This window comes from Phalaenopsis equestris, unplaced genomic scaffold (assembly GCF_001263595.1).
Source record: "Phalaenopsis equestris unplaced genomic scaffold, ASM126359v1 Scaffold000002, whole genome shotgun sequence".
NCBI lineage: Eukaryota > Viridiplantae > Streptophyta > Magnoliopsida > Asparagales > Orchidaceae > Phalaenopsis > Phalaenopsis equestris.
The window spans coordinates 54,201,042-54,210,093 of record NW_018164444.1 but is presented as its reverse complement, the minus strand read 5'-3'; the positions used below and the strand labels follow the sequence as shown (position 1 = coordinate 54,210,093).

Genomic DNA, 9,052 nt, shown 5'->3' with positions numbered 1-9,052 from the left:
GGTATCCCGGACGCGTTGGCGCAGTCCAATTTGTCGTCGGAGGGCATTCGGAGAAGTTCGCATTTTCACCCGTCTTTTGGGCTTAATTGAAGTCTGATTTCGTGCAGTTTCGTGAATTTCGTGTATTTGATGTGTGTATGTGACGAAAGCGGTCGTGACGATGTTTTCCCTGAGGCTTGAAGTCCTATTTGGATCATCTTCCTTGAATCTTTGCAAAATAGCCCATAACCGCTCGTTCATAAAACGATGGTCTTGTGCCAAAGATGCTAGACATCAAAGGAAAATAGGAATCGGCTGGAGCTTCTAGAAGGGTGAGTCTCAATTCTAGTTTTCTAAGATGGTCCATAGGGATTTCTAGAGCTAGAACCTAGACTCTAAGGAGGAGAAGAAAAGACCTCACAAAAATGAGGTCAACAGCGGCAACAGAGGGCTTAAGTCTAGAAATTAGTGTTATATCGTAGTTATTAGAAGCAGAAATAACGAGCTCGGAAAATGAAGTGCAGGATGCAGCTCATTTTTTGTTGCACAGTCGTCGAAGGGTGCAATAAGGTTGGGCTCTCCAACTTTGTCTCCTAACTCCTTATGTCCAGAATATTTGGCTTCCTCATGCTTTGGCTTCTATCATGTGGTTTTGCGGTCGCATTGCAGGGTATCTTGTTGGACCTACTGTTGGCTTTTTTGGTGTTAGATGCAACTCAAGTTTTCTGGAGGTCATTTATTTTGCAGGATGCCTCATTATCAGCTTATCAGTGTTGCTGATTGTGTGCTCATCAGACATTAGAACAGCACCAGGCGATAGAAAGAAAAATTGCAATACCTATGTTGGTCCCTGTTGGTAAGCTACTCTATGTGATTGGCTTTTGGGTGTTGGATTTCTCTATCAATGCAGGCAATGACTTGCTCGAGCAATGATGGCTGATCTATATGAAAAGCATGGATGCATAACAGGAAATATCATATATGCCTTTTGGATGTCTTTGAGAAATGTTCTGGGTTATGCTTTTGGGCTAGTGGAGTTTGGCATTTTTGACCGTAAAATAAAATTTAAAAAAAAAGAAAAGGGGGATAAAAGAAAACTAAAAATAATTAATTAATTGCTTACCTCTTCTTGCTCGTTGGAGCCCACTCGATGGGACAATTGTTCCCGCTTTCCCTTTAATTACAAGCAGACGAAAGAAAACACCCGTTCATTCATTTGCACATTTTCTCCCGTCAATTCCCTTTTGTTACTACACTTAATTCGTTTTTCCTCTCTTGTGATTCTCCCCGCTTGGTGGTTCTTCTCCGATTTGAAAGCCGTACAGCATAAGTCATTATCCCTTCATTCACATTATTTAATCTTCTTCGCTATACGCACAACTGCCTTGGCCTTTCAAATCCTCTCATTCTCTTTACATGTTCAAAATCCACGCATGACAGAAGCCTTCTTGCCTCTGTTGCAACCTAATCCCCCAGCGCCCTGCTCCTCCCTGCCGCATAAGATCACACGCTGCGTACTCTACCCTAGCCCGATGCGCCTACGATTCTCCTTCCTTGAGCAATCACCTGCTCTAGCACTCACACCTAACTGCACTCCCTGTCGAGCCTCCAAAGTCGCGAGCACCTTTGCCTGGTCTGTCTCGTGCGTGAGCTTTCCGAACTCCATCACACAACCCTCTATCACTGCGCTCTAGCTTGAAACCCGAAGCATTCTCTTGATCTCTTCTCTACCTTATTCTCATGCAATCTCAAGCCCGGCCTCTTCATTTCTCATGTGAAGGAAAGCTCTATTATGCTAAGCCAAAGAATTCCCATTTGAGTCATATACCCAAATTAAATTTTCTACAACTTTTCCTACTTGATACCCAAATAAACTCACCCGTGCCCAAAGTTAGTGGTTTATTTCATTTGTTTATTCGGTTATATGTTTAGTACTTGTATTATATTTCATGTTGTATGTTGTATAAAAAAGGAAGAAAATCTGTGATGGAATGTTGTACTGTCAATTTTATTTTATGTTTGTGTCGACGTCGTCGTCGTCAATGCCGACGGGCTCGAAAGGTATATTTTTGAGGCAATGCAGAAAAATTTTTAAAAATATTCACTCGAAGAAACGTGAGTACCGTTCATGGGGAAAGTAAGCACCGTTCAGGGAAAAAAGCGAACTCGTTTGGATTTTTTTTTTTTAAATAAGAATTTTAAAACCCGCTTGTGAGAAAATGAATATTCGTTCATAAGAAATTAAGTACCGTTGGGAGAAAACAAAGTACCGGTCGAGAAATATTAGTTTGCGAGCTAACCCTTTTGTGCAGGTACATTAGAAGCCCATTGCATCTTCTAAGATCGCGGGTTAAGTTTAAACTTTTTGCTCCCCAACCGCAGTGTCTCACGAAATTGACCAGCTGATCTCTTAAGATAGCTGGGAAGGTTGCATTCTCCGGTGCCTACAAACGGAATTTAACACAGGGAGGTTGTTGAAACTTTCGATGATTTGGACTTGTAATCGCTTTACAGAATTTGAAACTTTGGACTTTAAAATGATTAGGAAAACTCAAGCTTTTAAAATTTTAGACTCTTAGGGTCTTAAAATATCAAGGACCGAGGCATTTAAATATTTAGGCTCTTTAGCCTTAAGTATTCAAAATTCTAATGTTTTAAAATTTCTATGCTCTTAGGGCTTTTGAAGATAAAAATCATTTTTTGGTTAAAATTCTAAAGTTTTAATTTAATTCATGTCTTAAAATGAGTTGCTTTAAGACATCAAATACTCCAGTTAAAATAGCTCAAACACGTAAATTAAATGTCTGCATGTGCTCAGGTTCAAGAATGTTGTGATGGATAATTAGGTCACATTTTCAATAAGATAGGAATGTAAGTCGGGTAATGGTACGCACCTCACCAATTTGTTAGTTGGTTCCCTTCCGAGAACTAGAGGCAGATGCTGAACTAAATTGGGTCATCCCGATTGATCTTATACGTACTATCTCTTTTTTTATTTTTCTTTTTTGTGTGTTGTACCGTGTAGGTTGGGTGCTTATTAGAGTCAGCTCATACAATCTATCTTGTATCATTTTCCCTTTAATATAATTGCCCTTGGGCTTTTTAATATATAAATAAATAAATATATATATATGTGTGTGTGTGTGTGTGTCGAATTTGATAAAGCAAAGTCTTTGCGTGTGTGTGTGTGCCGCATTCCCCGACTCTTTGGTTGGAATCTGCTATGTCATTTCTAAGTCTCCTAAGGTTCGGGGTTCGATCTCGTTGGTGTGCGGCTCAGTCGAGTAACTAGCACATGAGATTGGTTGGAGCTTGTTAACCTCATTTTCAGTGAGTTCTTAGTCTCTTCCTCCTATAACCTAGGATCTAGCTTTAGGAGTTTCTTCCTGACCATCCTAGCGGGCTATTAATGGAGCCCACCACACATATAATTTCAAACCACTTCTTGACCCAGTTTTGTAAATACCTTGCATGAGTAGTCTCAAGCACTCAACTCTTACTTGCAATGGCTAAAGACTAACATGTAGAGAGCCCAAAAATGTGTTCATATAAGATCATGAGGTCTTAGGAATACCCCTTTCAACTTTCACGCACATATACATTTACACACTTACACCGTATGCAAACACAACAATTCACACATTCGATGCACATAAACATCACAATTCACATTGCTAAGACTTACATCATACCACAAAAATCAATTTTCAAAATGACCCGTCGCGAACCCAAAATTCGAAGAAAAATTAAATTTGATGTATTTTTTACCCGACCATTGATGAACTCGTTCGGAGGACCACGGATGACGAAACGTACCGTGTGAGCGCATTCGAGACATCAACTTTAGCTATGGAGGACACTCATATTGATATGATTCCGCGTGCGCACAAACGGTACGAAAATCGATGCGTATAATTAATTAATTAGGGGGTGGGGGTTCAGGCTCAGCCCGGGGTTGATTTGGGTTGAACTCAAGTCAATTACACCAAATTGCAAAATGACACAACTCATAATTTCAAATTTTAAATTTTAAAATTAACCGCCCAATATCACTTTAATGGATTTTAATTAGGAGCAATTATTTACCAAATAAACATCCTCCCCACAAGGAAGTTAATCAATTGCGTGTCTAATGCCCTGTAACAGATACTTTAAAATTGTGACTATACAATTTTGACGAGCGTCAGATTCCTGTCATTAAACCCGCACTCGCCTTCTCCTCTCACCACGTAGAACGGCCACTCGGCTCGCCTCCCCCTTCCTCTCGATCGAACAAAACTCCCGTTGTCAGGTCTTCCCCGCTCGACCGAAGCCTCGCTCGCCTCCCTGCACCGAAGCCCTCGCCTCCTCCCTCTGCACCAAAACCTTCACCTGCTTCAACTCTCTCAACATTCGACACCTGCTTCCCTCCCTCGAACGAAGATCGAAGCCCTCGCCTCCCTCTTCACCTCTTCTTCACATCGCTCCCAGCTGCTTCAAGACTTTCCCACTTGCTTTGTCCCTGCACTGAAGCACTCGCCCGCCTCCCTCTCTCACGCAACCAACATCCAGCACTAGACCTCCCTTCCTCTCGATCGAACCCAGCTCTCGCTTCTTGACCTTCCCCGCTCGACTGAAGCCTCGCTCGCCTCCCTACACAGAAGCCCTCGCCTCACTCTGTTCCTCTCGAAAGAAGCCTCACCTTCCCTCCTCTCCTCCACCGAAAGCTACCGGTTCCCCTCTTCCTCACTCAACACCCGAGGTCATCTTCTTCCCGTTCGAGAGGAGAACGTACCAAATAATTTTGGAGGCAATAGATACTTTGGTTTTGAAAGGCTTACATTTGTGTCAATACAGGTATTCTGAGTATGCTTCTTCATTTCACATTTCTCTATCTTCGATGAGCATTTATTCTAATTAAATTGCTTAGACGGCATGAACTAAAGTTACGAGTGGCTTTCATTTTATTTTCTAAATGGGATTTGATTAGTTATATATTGCACAGGTTTTCGAACTATAAGACAAATTGCCTCTTTGATCTGAATTCCAAGTTTTGTGTAACCACTTAATTAATCAGCTCAATCATTGAGGAGTAAAGAAGTTTTGCATTCATTTAGAAGAAATATCATATTATTTCAAATCATTTTTTGTAGACACATTTTGATTAGCAATTCTTAATATGCAAATCTTTTCTACCGCCTTTTTCATTTCAAATATGTATTTTTATGATCATTTATTGTTAATATAACTTTGTTTCATCTGTTGATCAATGATTCCATTGCTAGGAGGACATTCAAATCACTTAGAATGGTCTTATACTTGCATTAACACATCATGCCCTAGGATGCATGAGAAGAAATGATTTCTCCCAATTTTCTTTACTTGATGAACATATTTTATCATTTATGTGTATTGATTCTTTATATCGAAGCATCACACGTTACAAGAGCTTAAATATTGATATTGTTGTTTAAAAAATAACTTTTCCTTGACTCATTTGCAGTTAATTTTAAAGGCATTTACATACATAACACACGATTTTGTTGTATTTACGTATCTCACAAAAACTTTCATGATTATATACCACTCAAATCTTTAATTTCACATCAAAAATAGCTCTATTTCTTCTTTTTAAAAGTGAAATCCACCTTCTCATGCATAGGTTTGTGGCACCAAACCGCTATAGTTGTAAATATAAAGTTTAGGTGTAAGATATGTGAGTACATGTGAGTTGAGTGGCATGTATGTAAATGCCCCAACATTAGTTGGCGGGCAAGCTCAAATTTTCGATTCAATACTATTATAAGCTATTTTTAAGCATGCTTTGCATGTGATTACTTTCTTTCTTTGCCTTTAAAGGTTGTTGTTTAGAAAAGTGATTTTTGGGCTCATGTAGTTGTTGTCTGGGCTCAAATAGTCGTTGATTGGGCTCATATAGGTGTTGTTTGGGCTCACAAAAGTGTTGTCAGGTCTTGAAATGTGTTGTAGTGCTGTTTTGGCTCATATAAGTGTTGTTTGGTGCATCATATGTGTTGAAAAGTGTTGTTGGGTCCTGAAATGTGTTGCAGTTGTTGTCTGGGCTAAGATAGGTGTTGTTTGGGCTTATATGAGTGTTGTTTGGGGGTCTTTCCTACTATTTTCTGAGCAGATTTTGAGGGCTTTGTCCACAATCATGTTAGCTGATTTTGAAGCAATCTTTGCACTAGTTTTGGAGCAGCTTTGGCACCGTTTTGCACTGCTTTGTTGTGCTTTTGTTGAGCCCATTTGGCGGCTTGTGGGTTGCACTTTTTGGGCCCGTTTGGTGGTTTATGGGTTGCACTTTTTGGGTCCGTTTGGTGGCTTGTGAGCTGCACTTTTTAGTTTCATTTTGTGACTTTTGGGCTGCACTTTTCTGAGTCAATTTGGTGGCTTTTGGACTTTTTTTTTTGTTGATTCGGAAACTTTAAATATTGTTATTTTGGGTTGATCAAAACACTATCTTGGAATAGATATAAACACTCTTCTCGATGGTCGATTTAATTACAGTTCTTGAAAGAATTTAAATGTTTTTAGGCCGATTCACTTGTTGTTGTCCCTTGACTTTGCTAGTTTTGGAAGTGGGCCGTCCTCCTTTCTTTTATTTTATTTCTCTTGTTAAATTATTAAGTCAAAAATAAAAATTTCTGATTTAATTATTTGAAAAACACTTAAAGATATTTGATGATTAGTTAGAAAAAACACTTAATTGAGAGTAAAACACCTTAGATCATTTCAAGCTCAAGTTAAAGTGAAGGCTTCCTAAATTTCATGAGCACACCCTAGGTGTGAGTTCTTCTACCTAATTTTCAAATGAATGATGAAACTAAGCATTTGACTTTAGTTCACAAATTGATTAAAACACTAAACATGAGGATATATCATGATGTGGTTCATGACTTCCTTAATTAAATCATATTGTGAAATTCCCCCAATAACTTAACCTACAGTGAAACCCAATGCATCGAGCTTGGAGCTTGAGCATCACACTCAAATCCTCCTAACAATTGAGGACATTTGTTAATGCCAAAAATGGATCACCGAAGTAGTATAAGTTTGAGGTCTTGGTGGTGAGGGCAATGATGATAGTGTTTATGTGTGCAAATGTGGGAGAATATAATAATATCTCCTGCATCGATGACCTTCAATGAGAGGAGAGCATGATCGATCATACCATTCACCAACTCTTGGTGTGAAATTGCATCTGACTCTCTTAGGTAGCCAGGTAATTCTAACCCGATTGAAGCGAGCAACCGGTGGACTATTTTATTTCTTCACACTTACACATATACTACACTCTTACAAGCATTCCACAGATGCTAAAAAAATGATAATAAAAAAGATTCATTTGCAACAATACTTTTATCTGCTAAATAAACTCTACGTGCATGAAAAATTATATAAACCTTTAACAAAATTTTATAAAGGTCCACAAGTTAATTGTTTCGATTGTGGCCAGGAGTTGCCCTCCTAAGATTGTTTGGGTCGGTAGCTTCTATCCGAAGTTGAATTATAAAGCACACAGCCCAGCTCTGAGCCCACCCTGACTTGAATTTTTACAGGTCATTTTCGAGCTTTCATGTGTCACCGCTCTTTTCTATATGTATGCTCATGTTTGATGTGTTCGTTAAATCCTTAGCAATGTCTGCTTACTTTCACGTGTGATAGCAAAGGCCAAGTACACATTTTACTTAATTTTCTCCTACATTTCATTTGTATATGATTTACATTACTCGCGAACATGTATGATTTACATTGCCTGCAAAACAAATAAAATATACATTTTTAAAAATTTATGAACTTTTAAGTCTAGTAAATTTACGAGAATCTCTCGGATAAAGTAACAGACAGCTACTAACTAGAATTCACTGGTCTAAATGGGTTGTTAGTCTGAATGGGTTTACCAACCTATTTAGACTAAGTAAATTCAAAAGAAAATAGTGATGTCGGAATGATGGAACCATTGGATCTTAACCGGTGTCGTTCAAATTAAATTAAAATTCCTCCTGAACATTTCAACATTCGAACGACAACCACGAACAAACTAAAATGTGACATATAAATCACAAACCTCAAACCCTTAAAGTTTAGAGCTATTACTACAGTAGAAGGCTCAGAGCAAACTTTGTGGGCAACACGACAAGGAGTCTGGCTCGAGCGACAAAAGAATCTTCTTCAGCAATCTCTCCCTACTCTAAATAACAACCCATAGAACATCAAGGTAGCTAATCCAGTACGACGTAAATCCTCACACCCTTTTTAGGCTTCTGTGCAACCATATTATGCAGCGTAAGTCCTAACTAACCTTAGGTTCTGAGGTTATCGTTTGGTTCGACGTAAACCCTCTTATCCTTCTACACTATTTGCATAATTGGGTATTATACAAGTGTAAGTCTCAAGTAATAAAATTAGCAGGATTAAACAACTAAATAACATCGTCTCCAAAGCGCATCCACACAGTAAGATAGTTTGAAAAGTCCCTGAGGACTCTCCTCAAGATCTATAACGTCACCTACTGTTTCCTTCTTTTGACCTCTGAAAATAAATGTTCCTACTTGAGTCATTCCCACTTGTTTTTTCATATCCTACCGTGAAAACCTAAACCTTGAATTCTTGAAGACTAATACCTCTGATCATTATCGAGAGTTTTCTCAAATGACCTCAATCATTTGAGATGTCATTATCTATAAGGGCTTGCCTCCATAAGAAACTTGGAACCCAGATAAAATAAACTCTATTTAATCTTTGTATTAGATAGAAAAATTTGTCGGTCACACATAAAAGATTCGCGGGCCAAACGGATGTCACAAAGCTCTTAGTTTGCATGATTGGGTCCATCACAGAGGTATACACCTATCTTTCAGGAAGGTGTAGTATTTACGGTATCGAGTACGATTATGTAAATTACTAGGCTGATGAGATCCATTCGGTCTCATTTTTCAAAGATTAAATTACCACTATTTTCAAAATACAAAAATTATATACCTCTATTAAATTAAATTATTTTCAAAAAATTTTACCGACAGGGCTCTTATCGTAGCCGATGGACAATCTTTTCAACAATATATATATATATATA

The 9,052-nt window shown here is 38.5% G+C and overlaps 1 protein-coding gene across 1 annotated transcript in view; it reads right to left on the bottom strand.

The window, feature by feature from the left end:
* Positions 1–9,052, bottom strand: part of LOC110019010 (putative hydrolase C777.06c) — a 37,012-nt gene that overhangs the window by 9,879 nt on the left and 18,081 nt on the right. The gene's annotated exons all lie outside the window — the stretch shown is intronic.